We start from the raw sequence: 14,467 nt of genomic DNA on the forward strand, positions 1-14,467 counted from the left end.
TCCATTTTACAGATGAGGTAACTGAGGCCCAGAGAAGTGAAGTGACTTGCCCCAGGTCACACAGCAGACATATGGCATAGCCGGGATTAGAAACCAAGTCTTTCTGACACCCAGGCTCGAGTTTTTTCTCAGTAACCAGAGGCCGCTTAATTCCTCTGATCTCTTGTCCACTACTTGTTTCTGGATGAAAAACGAAGTTATTTTCACTCACCGAGCAAGGTCGCCTTTCTGCCAGCCTTCTCCTCTGTTAACGTCCTCTTCACTGCTAGGGATTGCTCAGAAAAATTTCCGAAGCAACATTCCCCGAATGAAGAGAGCCCCCCATGGGACAGGGGCTGTGTCCGATATGTTTATATTGTATCCGCCCCAGCTCTTAGTACAGTGCTTGGAACATAGTAAGCACTTAATACCACTGAAAGAAAAAAGGAAGCACTCTTGTGCCTCTGGTGTTGCTGCGGGATTAGGAAGGTGGTGTCAGTAGGTAGGTTCTTGTCCTCGCTTGCCTTGTTTATCAGATGTGGAGTTGGCTTGGCCCTCTTGGGTGGAATGGAGGTGCACTGAATCCCCTCCCGAAGGCCGGGAGAGACGTAAGCTCTGGGACTTCAAAGCCCGGGAGATGATCTTTGGGGTAATTGGCCCCTAAGGGAAACACTGGGAGCCAAATAAGGGCTTCTGGGACCACCATGGCAGCCCCTTCGATTGCAAAGGAGATGGTATTCTCTAAGTGTGAGAAATCAAAGAGGACAGTGCAGACTCTTTGTTCAGGTCTGAAGTGCCTTTTCTTAATCTATTTGTTCCTGTCAGTGACCATCCCCTCTTTTGACTCCCTCTCCTTTCCGCATCATCTATGCACTTGAATTTGTTCCTTTCAGACACTTAGTATTCAATCATTCATTCATTCAATTGTATTTATTGAGTACTTACTATGTGCAGAGCACTGTACTAAGCACTTGGGAGAGGGAGAGCACCTCGGTCTCACCTGTCCCGCCTTCGACCCTGGCCCACGTCCTCCCCCTGGCCTGGAATGCCCTCCCTCTGCACATCCGCCAAGCTAGCTTTCTTCCTTCCTACAAAGCCCTACTGAGAGCTCACCTCCTCCAGGAAGCCTTCCCAGACTGAGCCCCCCTTTTCCTCTCCTCCTCCCCATCCCCCTGCCCTACCTCCTTCCCCTCCCCACAGTACCTGTATATATGTTTGTACAGATTTATTACTCTATTTTACTTGTACATACTTACCATTCTATTTATTTTGTTAATGATGTGTGTCTAGCTTTATCTCTATTCCAATGACATGACACCTGTCCACATGTTTTATTTTGTTGTCTGTCTCCCCCTTCTAGACTGTGAGCCCATTGTTGGGTAGGGACCGTCTCTATATGTTCCTGACTTGTACTTCCTAAGTGCTTAGTCCAGTGCTCTGCACACAGTACACGCTCAATAAATATGATAGAATGAATGAATGAGAGTACAGTACAACAATAAGCAGACCCACTCCCTTCCCACAACGAGCTTACGGTCTACCCATCCTCAGCCCTAAAACTGTATAGATATGTACACATCTGTCATTTGTTCACTTAAATTAATGTCTGTCTAAGGCTAATTAAGACTGGCACTAGTAAAGACTCTGGGGAGAGGATTCGAGAACTCATTTTGAAAAAAGAGGGAAAGCCCATTTTCAACTGAAGTATGTTTTACAAAGTTTCCATGTTTCCTTTGACAAAATTGGGATGACAGTTCAATTCGTAGTTTAGTCTAGCTGTCCAGTCCCAAATTCTCTACATCACGACCGTCTTCATTTCCTTCACTTTCACTTAATACCCTATCATGGTTCCCCTCACCCTGTGAAGGTCGGGAGTCAGATCTGGACTCGACCCTGGTCCCCAAATCTGTGAGATGTGACTACGGGCTTGTTGTGAAAAGGCTGAGCCAGTAACGACCTTAATCATGTTTACTACCGTGGCTCAGTGGAAAGAGCACAGGCTTTGGAATCAGAGCTCATGGGTTCAAATCAGACTGAGAAGCAGCGTGGCTCAGTGCCCGGGCTTTGGAGTCAGATGTCATGGGTTCAAATCCCGGCTCTGCCAATTGCCAGCTGTGTGACCTTGGGCAAGTCACTTAGCTTCTCTGTGCCTCAGTGACTTCATCTGTAAAATGGGGATTAAGACTGTGAGCCCCACATGGGACAATCTGATCACCCTGTATCCTCCCCAGAGCTTAGAACAGTGCTTTGCACATAGTAAATGCTTAACAAATGCCATTATTATTATTATTATTACTAAGCACCCACTAGGCAAAACTGTCTTCTTCACTGAGGACTGTAGCCCCAACAATTATTTATACCAATGATATGAATAGTAATAAAAACGGTATTTGTTAAGCCCTTACTATGTGCCAAGCACTGTGCTGGATACAAGGTAATCAGACCAGACACAATCCCTGTCCCACGCAAAAGGGAGAACAGGCATTGAATCCCCACTTTATAGATGAAGAAACTGAGAAACAGTAAAGTGAACTGTCTTGCCCAAGGTCACCCAGGAGGTAAGTGGCAGAGCTGGGATTAGAACCCCAGTCCTTTAACTTCCAGGCCCCTGCTCTATCTGCTAGGCCACACTACTTTTCTAGAAGAAACCATATTCAATCATTCATTCATTCATTCGTATTTATTGAGCGCTTACTGTGTGCAGAGCACTGTACTAAGCACTTGGAAAGTGCAATTTGACAACAGAGACTATCCCTACTCAACAATGGGCTCACAGACTAGAAGGGAGAGACAGACAACAAAACAAAACAAAACAAGTAGAGAGGCATCAGTAGCATCAAAATGGATAAATAGAATTATACCTATATACACAACATTAATAAAATAAATAGAATAATAAATACGTACAAATATACACAAGAGCTGTGGGGCGGGGAAGGGGATAGAGCAGAGGGAGGGAGTAGGGGTGATGCAGAGGGGAGGAGGAGAAGAGGAAAAGGGGGGCTCAATCTGGGAAGGCCTCCTGGAAGAGGTGAGCTCTCAGTTGGGCTTTGAAGGGAGGAAGAGAGCTAGCTTGGCGGATGTGTGGAGGGAGGGCATTCCAGGACAGGGGAATGACACGGGCAGGGTGGGATCTACGGTGGGACAGGTGAGAATGAGGTACAGTGAGGAGGTTAGCAGTGGCAGAGGAGCGGAGGGTGCAGGCTGGGTTGGAGAAGGAGAGAAGGGAGGTGAGGTAGGAGGGGGCGAGGGGATGGAGAGCTTTGGAGCCAACAGTGAGGAGTTTTTGCTTCATATGAAGGTTGATAGGCAACCACCAGAGATTTTTGAGGAGGGAGGTAACATGCCCAGAGCGTTTCTGTAGAAAGATAATCCAGACACCAGAGTGAAGTACAGACTGAAATGGGGAGAGACAGGAGGATGGGAGATCAGAGAGGAGGCTGATGCAGTAATTCAGTCGGGATAGGATGAGAGATTGTACCACAAGGTAGTGGTTTGGATGGAGAGGAAAGGGTGGATCTTGGTGATATGTCTCTCCTGCTTCAAGGACTAGCCTGGGGAAAAGAAAATCTGTGAGGAAAAGCTGTGACAAGGGCAGTGAGGGTCTGCCACTGGAGTCTGGGCATGCCTAGGTTCCAGATAATAATAATAATGGTATTTGTTAAGCGCTTACTATGTGCCAAGCACTGTTCTAAACCCTGGGGTATATACAAGATAATCAGGTTGTCCCACGTGGGGCTCACAGTCTTAATCCCCATTTTACATATGAGGTAACTGAGACACAGAGAAGTTAAATGCTTTGCCCAAGGTCACACAGCAGACAAGTGGCAGAGGTGGGGTTAGAACCCATGACCTCTGTCTCCTAAACCCGGGCTCCTTCCGCTACGCCATGCTGCTTCTCATGGAGGGGCACAGGACCAAGACTCGTTGAGTTTGTCTCTTCTGGTGACCCCGGAGGGAGTCATGCTTTCCTTCCACATGTGATGAGCGAGCTGAGGCGACCGACACCCAAAAGCAGCTGCAAAAACCACAGCGGCAGCAGCACGGCCCTGGGGCTCCTGATCGAGGCCATAAGTGCCGAGCAAGAACTGAGCTGTTTCCTGAATGGGCCCCTGTCCCGCCCAGCCACTCCCACTTCCTCTCAAGGGTACTGGGCCCTATTGCTTGGTTAGGGCACCCAGAGACCTCCACCCCTGAAAGGGCCAGTCACCGCAAGTCCTCTCTTGCCTCTTACTGGCCTCATGGCCACTGAGACTCCAGACAAGGGACTGCTCCCTCCGAAGCCTAACGTCCCGCCATCTGGGAGTTGGCTTTGATCGGGGCCAGCCAGCTGAGGCTGGGCTTGGACAATGAGCCAGCTCCGTTCTGGGGAAGGAACTTCACTGGGACACCCATGCCACTTCCACATGCAACACACCTTCACAACATTGCCAAGACCTGCCCTTTCCTCTCCATCCAAACCGCTATCTTGCTGGTTCAATCACTCATTCCATCCCGACTGGATTACTGCATCAACCTCCTTTCTGATCTCCCATCCTCCTGTCTCTCCCCACTTCGGTCTATACTTCACTCTGCTGCCCGGATTATCTTTCAACAGAAAAGCTCTAGGCATGTCACTCCCCTCTTCAAAAATCTCCAGTGGTTGCCCATCAACCTTCGAATCAAGCAAAAACACCTCACTATTGGCTTCAAAGCTGTCCATCACCTCACCTCCTCCTACCTCACCTCCCTTCTCTCTTTCTACAACCCAGCCCGCACACTCCGCTCCTCTTCTGCTAACCTCCTCACTGGGCCTCGTTTTCATCTGTCCCACCATCGACCCCTGGCCCACGTCCTTCCCTTGGCCTGGAATGCCCTCCCTCCACACACCCATGGAACTAGCTCTCTTCCTCCCTTCAAAGCCCTACTGAGAGCTCACCTCCTCCAGGAGGCCTTCCCAGACTGAGCCTCCCTTTTTCCTTTTCTCCTCCTCCCCTTCCCATCACCCCCACTCCCTCCCCCTGCCTTCCCCTCTTCCCCTCCCCAAAGCCCTTGTGTATATTTGTACATATTTATTACTCTATTAATTTTATTAATGATGTGTATATAGCTCTAATTCTATTTATTCTGGTAGTACTGACCCCTGTCTACTTGTTTTGTTGTCTGTCTCCCCCTTCTAGACTGTGAGCCCGTTGGGTATGGACCATCTCTATATGTTGCCGATTTGTACTTTCCAAGTGCTTAGTACAATAGTACTTAGTACACACAGTAAGCGCTCAATAAATACAGCTGAATGAATGAACGAATGAACAAACAGGATGGACATGAGGACATAAGCATGAAGCGAGCCTCCCTGAGGGAAGTTGGGGAGCCTCTCATCTCATCTCCCTTCTCTATTTTCTCTCCGTTCTGCATCACTTGGGCACTGAGTCCATGCCCCCTAAGCCCATACTCACCCGACACTACTTAAAACCTCATTCTACCACCAGTGAAAGCACTTAAGAACAGATTCTTATACTTTGTTGACTCACCTGTCTGTAATTTATCTCAATGTTAATTTGAGGGCAGGGATGGTTTCTGCCAACTTTATTGTATTTTGTTGCGTTCATAACTCTGAATAATAATAATAATAATAACGATGGCATTTATTAAGCGTTTACTATGTGCAAAGCACTGTTCAAAGCACTGGGGGGATACAAGGTGATTAGGTTGTCCCACGTGGGGCTCACAGTCTTAATCCCCATTTTACAGATGAGGAAACCGAGGCCCAGAGAAGCTAAGTGACTTGCCCAAAGTCACACAGCTGACAAGTGGTGGAGCCGGGATTTGAACCCATGACCTCTGACTCCAAAGCCCGTGATCTTTCCACTGAGCCACGCTGCTTTTCTTCTCTTAAGTTCAATGCCTCAATCAATCAATCAATCAATCGTATTTATTGAGCGCTTACTGTGTTCAGAGCACTGTACTAAGCGCTTGGGAAGTACAAGTTGGCAACATATAGAGACAGTCCCTACCCAAGAGTGGGCTCACAGTCTAGAAGACTAGAAGTCTAGAAGCCTCAAGTTCAAGGCTCTGTATACAGTAAGCGCCCACTAAATACCGCTGATCGATTGATAGAGTTGGACATCTGAATTTCTGAGTGTATGCAGGGGTGGATAAAGTTTCCCCTCAAAAGAAGGGAAATCCCTATTCTAACTTCACCCTTTAGGAAAGCTGCTTAGAGTCATCAAAAAGTGGTATTTGGAGGCGAAGCACTGTTCTAAGCACTTGGAAGAGTACAGCAGAAGCATAACATAGATTTCACCGCCCTCGTTAGGCAGCCATTTCCGGGCTTGCCCCCGAGCCTGCCCAAGGAAGATACCTTAGGAGTTCTTCGAGACCTATTACTCTATTTATTTATTTTATTACTCTATTTATATATTTTACTTGTACATATTTACTCTGTTTATTTTATTCTGTTAATATGTTTTGTTTTGTTCTCTGTCTCCCCCCTTCTAGACTGTGAGCTATATGTGTATATATGTTTGTACATATTTATTACTCTATGTATTTATTTATTTTACATCTACATATCTATTCTATTTATTTTATTTTGTTAGTATGTTTGGTTTGTTCTCTGTCTCCCCCTTTTAGACTGTGAACCCACTGTTGGGTAGGGACTGTCCCTATATGTTGCCAATTTGTACTTCCCAAGGGCTTAGTACAGTGCTCTGCACACAGTAAGCGCTCAATAAATACGATTGATTGATTGATTGATTTCGTACCTTCAAGGAGCTCACAGTATTTCCCTTACAGCCAGGTGGAAACGACTTCTTTACCAAGTAATTGAAGTTCAGTCGCTACCTCAGCAAATTCGCCGGAGAAGTAGCCCAGCCCATCCTGTCTCGGTGGGTTTCCACCCAAGCTCGCTTCATGCTAGTGTCCTCATGTCCATCCTGTTTGTTCATTCGTTCATTCATTCAACCGTATTTATTGAGCGCTTACTGTGTGTAGAGCATTGTACTAAACGCTTGGAAGTACAAATTGGCAACATATAGAGACGGTCCATACCCAACAGAGAGGGCCCTTCTCTGCCCTCGTGGTAGTTCAGGAGAGAGCAAAACCTTAAGGGGATTTCACATTAATGATAATAAAATGCTAATAGTAATAATGCTAATACTAATAGTAATAGCAATAAATGCTGGATAGTAATAATGACTTCATTCATTCAGTCGAATTTATTGAGCACTGATTGTGTGCAGAGTGTTAGTACAAAGCGCTTAGTACAGTGCTCTGCACACAGTAAGCACTCAATAAATACAACTGAATGAATGAATGAATGAATGCAGAGCACTGTACTAAGCGCTTGGGAAGTACAAGTCGGCAACATATAGAGATGGTCCCTACACAACAACGGGCTCACAGACTTACTATGGTGTCATGTACTTTTCTAAGCGCTGGGGTAGATACAGATTAATCAGGTCGGAAGCAGCATGGCTCAGTGGAAAGACCCCGGGCTTGGGAGTCAGAGGTCATGGGTTCAAATTCCGACTCCGTCAATTGTCAGCTGTGTGACTTTGGGCAAGTCACTTCATTTCTCTGTGCCTCAGTTACTTCGTCTGTAAAATGGGGATTAAGACTGTGAGCCCCCCGTGGGACAACCTGATCACCTTGTAACCTTCCCAGCATTTAGAACAGTGCTTTGCATATAGTAAGCGCTTAATAAATGCCATTATTTTTATTATTATTATTATTATTACCGCTCCCACACGGGCTCACAATCTAAGTAGGAGGGAGAACAGGTATTGAATCGCCATTTACAGTTGAAGAAACTGAGGCACAGAGAAGTGAAGTGACTAGCCCAAGGTCACAAAGCAGGCATGGAGGAGCAAGAGTAGAACCCAGGTCCTCTGATTCCCAGGCCAGTGCTCTTTCCCCTAGGCCACCCTGCTTGCCCAATACAGACCACGGTAATGTTTCGGAGTCACAAACAACTCATCCTACCTCTGAGTTTACCCAGAAGCATGGGCAGAAGCCCTTCTGATGGATTTATAGGGCATTTTTCAACCAAGCCCCTTCCCACCTTGTTACCATTCCTTCATTCATTCAATCGTATTTATTGAGCTCTTACTGTGTGCAGAGCACTGTACTAAGCGCTTGGGAAGTCCAAGTTGGCAACATATAGAGATGGTCCCTACCCAACAGCAGGCTCACAGTCTAGAAGTCTAGTTACCATGCAGGGGGACTTCTGGAGCCCAAGCAGACTACCCACGGGTAGCAGTTATCAATCAGTTGAACACTTGGACCATTCAAGGAGGGCCCGTCAGAGGACATTATTGCCAGAAAAAGACAAAACAAAACAAAACTCCTGTCTGCAGGGCCTCCAACAGCCATTTTTCAGCCCTTTTCCTGGCACTGTAACAGAGAGAGTTGACAAGCTTCCAGCCTCAATAAGGCCCAGGCTGGTGCTGTGCTAGTTAAGGAATAATAATAATAATAATGATGGCATTTGTTAAGCACTTATTAGGTGCAAAACACTGTTCTAAGTGCTGGGGGGGGACAAGGTGATCAAGTTGTCGCACGTGGGGCTCACAGTCTTAATCCTCATTTTACAGATGAGGTAACTGAGGCTCAGAGAAATTAAGTGATTTGCCCAAGGTCACACAGCAGACATGTGGTGGAGCCAGGATTTGAACCCATGACCTCTGACTCCAAAGCCCATGCTCTTTCCACTGGGCCACGCTGCTTCTCTGAGCAACAAAACCTTCCACCGTGATAATGTCCAGACAGGACTCCTTGTTTTACGTCAAGCTTGTCTAATCTTCCTGCGGTGACAAATGTGGCAGAAATGCACAGAGATGCGTGTTTGTGTATTGTTGTCCTACCCGTCTCCTGAGCAAATCAGAAGCCTGGGAGCCAGAAGGACCCGGATTCTAATTCTGGCTCTGCCACTTGTCTGCTGTGCGACCTTGGGCCTGTGACTTCACTTCTCTGGGCGTCTGTTACCCTATCTGTAAAATGGGGATTAAGACTGTGAGCCCCACCTGGGGCAGGGATTGGGTCCAACCTGTTAACCTCCTTCCTCTCCCCCTCCTCCCCCTCTCCATCCCCCCCCACCTTACCTCCTTCCCCTCCCCACAGCACCCGTATATATGCACATATGTTTGTACGTATTTATTACTCTATTTGTACATATTTATTCTATTTATTTTATTTTGTAGACGTGCTTTGTTTTGTTGTCTGTCTCCCCCTTCTAGACTGTGAGCCTGCTGTTGGGTAGGGACCGTCTCTCTGTGTTGCCAACTTGTACTTCCTAAGCATTTAATACAGTGCTCTGCACTCAGTAAGTGCTCAATAAATACAATTGAATGAATGAATGAATGAACCTCGTACCTAACCCAGTGTTTAGAACAGTGCTTGGCACGGAGTAAGCACTTAAATGCCATCATTATTAACAGGGTTTTTAGGGGAGCAGAGTGGTGTGACCCACATAAGCACACACCTCATGTGGTGCCACACATTGTTTGGTTCCTGTCTATACAAGAGCAAGGGACAAATTCTCTCTTTGACCGGATGAGTGAAAAATGAGCAATGGACTGCAGAGGTGTATCAGAATGAAACACTAAGCAAATAAAAAGTACCTCCAAAACAAAAGAGATATAAGCTAAAGGCAGCCTTCACAGCTAAGACAGAGCAGCTGATGATTAGTGCTTTTTCATAGATTAATCCGTAGTATTTATAAATAATAATAATAATGTTAATAATGGCATTTGTTAAGTGCTTAATATGTGCCAGGCACTGTCTAAGCACTGTGGTAGATACAAGTTGATCGGGTTGGACACACTCCCTGACTGATATGGAGCTCACAATCTTAATCTTCATTTTAAGAGATAAGATAACTGAGGCACTGAGAAGTTAAGTTACTTGCCCAATAATAATAATAATAATAATAATAATAATAATAATAATAGCATTTATTAAGCACTTGCTAGGTGCAAAGCACTGTTCTAAGCACTGGGGAGGTTACAAGGTGATCAGGCTGTCCCACGTGGGGCTCACAGTCTTCATCTCCATTTTACAGATAAGAGAACTGAGGCACAGAGAAGTTAGGTGACTTTCCCAAAATCACACAGCTGACAATTGGCAGAGTCAGGATTTGAACCCATGACCTCTGACTCCAAAGCCTGTGCTCTTTCCTCTGAGCCATGCTGCTTGGCCTTGCCCAAGGCCACAAAGCAGACAAGTGGTGAAGCTGTGATTAGGACCTAGCACTTACTGAGCACTTACTATGGACAGGGCACTGAACCCTCCCCATCCCCCCCGCCTTACCTCATTCCCCTCTCCACAGCACCTGTATATATGTGTGTATGTATTTATTACTCTATTTATTTATTTTATTTGTACATATTTATTCTATTCATTTTATTTTGTTAATATGTTTTGTTTTGTCTGTCTCCCCCTTCTAGACTGTGACCCCGCTGTTGGGTAGGGACCGTCTCCATATGTTGCCAGCTTGTACTTCCCAAGCGCTTAGTACAGTGCTCTGCACACAGTAAGTGCTCTATAAATACGACTGAATGAATGAATCAACTGAACTAAGCACTTGGAAGAATATAATACAACAGAGTCAGTAGACATGTTGCTTTTGGCTCCTTTAGACTGCAAACTCGTTCCGTACAGGGAACACGTCTTCCCAGCCTGTCATTTTGTAATAATAATAATGGCATTTGTTAAGCCCTTACTATGTGCGAAGCACTGTTCTAAGCGCTGGCCGAAGGCCTTACTTAGCACAGCTTGCCGATCACGGTAAGTGCTCAATAAATATGATTGATTGATTGATTGATTGTTCAACTAGAGAGCCCTGGCAAGAAAAATTCTGAACTGAAGAGCAGCAGGGCTGGGATTCCCTAAAGGCAGAGCTGGATGAAACTCCATGAGAGAGCTCACAGCCCTGTCTACTAATGATGATAGCTTTTATAAAGCGCTTACTATTTGCAAAACACTGTTCTAAGCGTTGGGGAGGTTACAAGGTGATCAGGTTGTCCCATGTGGGGCTCACAGTCTTTATCCCCATTTTACAGATGAGGGAACTGAGGCACAGAGAAGTGAAGTGACTTGCCCAAAGTCACACAGCTGACAATCGGTGGAGCCGGGATTTGAACCCATGAGTTCTGACTCCAAAGCCCGGGCTCTTTCCACTGAGCCACGCTGCTTTCCTAACTAGACTGTGAGTCCACTGTTGGGTAGGGACCGTCTCTATATGTTGCCAACATTTACTTCCCAAGCGCTTAGTACAGTGATCTGCACACAGCAAGCGCTCAATAAATACGACTGAATGAAATAAACTCTTCAGAAGGAAGACAGTTCTGATTCTGATCTCTCAGTAACCACCAACCTGAGCCAACGTCAGCATGGCCTGGGCTTGGCTACCAGAAGCATCCTGCTTTCTTGGTAAACTCCAGCCTCTGTGGATAATAATAAGAATAATAACTGTGGTATTTGTTAAGTACTTACTATGTGACAGGCACTGTACTAAGCGCCGGGGTGGATCTAATCGGGTTGGACGCAGTCCCTGTCCCACACGGGGTTCACAGATCTTGAATCCTCATTTTACAGATGAGGTAACTGAGGCCCAGACAAAAGAAGTGACTTGTCCAAGATGATTTCTGAATCCCGTCTGAGGCTTTGCCAGGCTCTCTTCTTTGTTTTAGGGAAATGGATCCCTGCTGTGAACCCCTCTCCAGATCCTGGGGCCCCTCACACTCCATTGTATGCTCACTGTGGGCAGGGAATGTGTTTATTTATTGTGTCATACTCTCTCAAGGGCTTAGTACAGGACTCTGCAAGCCTGAATTAGATTGACTGACCTCGAGAGCTTTGCAGACTAGTCACATTTCATCTGGAGAATGACAGGGCAGTTTGAAAACATTGGAAAAATTGTGTAGATCTGCTCTGTTGCAAGTTGTGTCGCTCTGCTCAGTTGCTTAATGATCTTCATGGTTATCATCGTCATTATTCATTCATTCATTCATTCAATCGTATTTATTGAGAGCTTACTGTGTGCAGAGCACTGGACTAAGCACTTGGGAAGTACATCATTATCAATTAACAGGCACCTACTGAAAGCAAAATGCATAGAAGAGCACAACAAAAGCCAGGCACATGTTTTCTGTCCTCAAGGAGTTTACAATAGAGAAGCAGCGTGGCTCAACGGAAAGAGCACGGGCTTCGGAGTCAGAGGTCATGGGTTCAAATTTCGGCTCTGCCAATTGTCAGCTGTGTGACTTTGGGCAGGTCACTTAACTTCTCTGGGCCTCAGTTACCTCATCTGTCAAATGGGGATTAAGACTGTGAGACCCTGGTGGGATATCCTGATCACCTTGCAACCTCCTTAGTGCTTAGAAAAATGCTTTGCACATAGTAAGTGCTTAATAAATGCCATCATTATTATTATTATTAAGCAGCATGGACTGCTGGACTGAATGTGGGACATAGGAGTCAGAAGGATGTGGGTTCTAATCCTGGATCTGCCACTTATCTGCCATGTGACCTTGGGCAAGTCACTTCACTTCTCTGTGCCTCAGTTACCTCATCTGTAAAATGGGGATAAAGACTGTGAGCCCAGGGTGGGACATGGACTATGTCCAACTTGATAGAAACTGTGGAGGCAAAGGCTGTGATAATAATAATAATAATAATAATAATAATAATAATAATAATAATAATAATAATGATATTTGTTAAGCACTTACTATGTGCACAGCACTGTTCTAAGCGCTTGGGGGGGATACGAGGTGATCAGGTTGTCCCACGCGGGGCTCACAGTCTTAATCTCCATTTTACAGATGAGGTAACTGAGGCACAGAGAAGTTAAAAGTGGCTTGGCCAAGGTCACACAGCTGACAAGTGGCTGAGCCGGAATTAGAACTCATGACCTCTGACTCCCAAGCCCAAGCTCTTTCCACTGAGACACGCGTTTGGTGGGAACCTCCTGATGGGCTGGGAGTTGGCATGGTTACCAGCTATCTCTGGGGCCTATAGCAGCCCCTTCCCTTCTTTGGGCATCCTACTGCTCTCCTGCCTGAATCCCTCTCAAAGGTCACCAGTGACCTCCTGCTTGCCAAATCCAACAGCTCATACTCTATCCTAATCCTCCTTGACCTCTCAGCTGCCTTTGACACTGTGGACCACCCCCTTCTCCTCAACACGCTATCTGACCTTCGCTTCACAGACTCTGTCCTCTCCTGGTTCTCCTCTTATCTCTTCGGTCCTTCATTCTCAGTCTCTTTTGCAGGCTCCTCCTCCCCCTCCCATCCTCTTACTGTGGGGGTTCCCCAAGGTTCAGTGCTTGGTCCCCTTCTGTTCTCGATCTACACGCACTCCCTTGGTGACCTCATTCGCTCCCACGGCTTCAACTATCATCTCTACGCTGATGACACCCAGATCTACATCTCTGCCCTTGCTCTCTCCCCCTCTCTCCAGGCTCGAATCTCCTCCTGCCTTCAGGACATCTCGATCTGGATGTCTGCCCACCACCTAAAACTCAACATGTCCAAGACTGAACTCCTTGTCTTCCCTCCCAAACCCTGCCCTCTCCCTGACTTTCCCATCTCTGTTGACGGCACTACCATCTTTCCCGTCTCACAAGCCCGCAACCTTGGTGTCATCCTCGACTCCGCTCTCTCATTCACCCCTCATATCCAAGCCGTCACCAAAACCTGCTGGTCTCAGCTCCGCAACATTGCCAAGATCCGCCCTTTCCTCTCCATCCATACTGCTACCCTGCTCGTTCAAGCTCTCATCCTATCCCATCTGGACTACTGCATCAGCCTTCTCTCTGATCTCCCATCCTCGTGTCTCTCCCCACTTCAATCCATGCTTCATGCTGCTGCCCGAAAGTCTTTATCCAGAAACACTCTGGGCATGTTACTCTCCTCCTCAAAAATCTCCAGTGGCTACCAATCAATCTGTGCATCTGGCAGAAACTCCTCAACCTGGGCTTCATGGCTCTCCATCACCTTGCCCCCTCCTACCTCACCTCCCTTCTGTCCTTCTCCAGCCCAGCCCGCACCCTCCGCTCCTCTGCCGCTAATCTTCTCACCGTGCCTCGTTCTCGTCTGTCCTGCCATCGGCCCCCGGCCCACGTCATCCCCCGGGCCTGGAATGCCCTCCTTCTACCCATCCGCCAAGCCAGCTCTCTTCCTCCCTTCAAGGCCCTACTGAGAGCTCACCTCCTCCAGGAGGCCTTCCCAGACTGAGCCCCTTCCTTCCTCTAACCCTCGTCCCCCTCTCCATCCCCCCATCTTACCTCCTTCCCTTCCTCACAGCACCTGTATATATGTATATATGTTTGTACATATTTATTCCTCTATTTATTTATTTTACTTGTACATGTCTATTCTATTTATTTTATTTTGTTAGTATGTTTGGTTTTGTTCTCTGTCTCCCCCTTTTAGACTGTGAGCCCCCTGTTGGGTAGGGACTGTCTCTATATGTTGCAAACTTGTACTTCCCAGGCGCTTAGTACGGT

This window comes from Tachyglossus aculeatus, chromosome 3, assembly GCF_015852505.1.
Source record: "Tachyglossus aculeatus isolate mTacAcu1 chromosome 3, mTacAcu1.pri, whole genome shotgun sequence".
NCBI classification, from domain to species: Eukaryota; Metazoa; Chordata; class Mammalia; order Monotremata; family Tachyglossidae; genus Tachyglossus; species Tachyglossus aculeatus.